Below are 768 nucleotides of genomic sequence, written 5' to 3'. Positions count from 1 at the left end.
TTAGAATTCTTTTTACGAATGTTTTTGTTATTAATATTATTTTTAATTGAAAAATTCTAATTATTCATATATATATAAAATGGGGTACAATGGTATTTTGATATATGCATATGATGTTTATGAATAAATAAAGCTAATTAACATATTTCTCACTTCACTCGCCTATCACTTCTTAGGTAAAATAAGTGTATTGGAAGCTCATTCTCTTCTTTTGAGATATATAATATATAATTATTGACAGTAGTCACCCTGATCTGCAGTAGGTCTCAAAACCTATTCCTCCAGGAGGACCAACAACTGCTTATTTCCTCCCTCCCCATGGCGCCACCAGCCTCTGGTAACCACCATCCTATCTCTCCTTCCATGAGATTACATATATAATTAAGATTATGCAGCATTTGTCTCTCTGTGCCTGGCTTATTTCAATTAATATAATGACCTCCAAGTCGATCCATGTTGTCTCACGTAACAGGATTTTCCCTTTCTAAAGACTGAATAGTATCTCATTGTGTATATATGTCACGTTTTAATTATCCATTCATCAGTTGGTAGATATTTAAGTTGTTCCCATATCTTAGCTATTAAGAATGATGCTTCAATGAACATGGGAGTACAAATGTTCCTTCCATATATTGATTTCAGTTACTTTAGATACATACCCAGAAGTGGGATCACTGGACCATATGGTAGTTCTACGTTTAATTTTTTGAGGAACCTCCATACTGTTTTCCATATGGTTATACCAATTTATATGCCACCAACATTGTG

The sequence above is a fragment of the Otolemur garnettii genome, unplaced genomic scaffold (genome assembly GCF_000181295.1).
Source record: "Otolemur garnettii isolate 467f Iridium unplaced genomic scaffold, OtoGar3 scaffold00037, whole genome shotgun sequence".
NCBI classification, from domain to species: domain Eukaryota; kingdom Metazoa; phylum Chordata; class Mammalia; order Primates; family Galagidae; genus Otolemur; species Otolemur garnettii.
Note: the sequence above shows the minus strand (reverse complement) of the source record.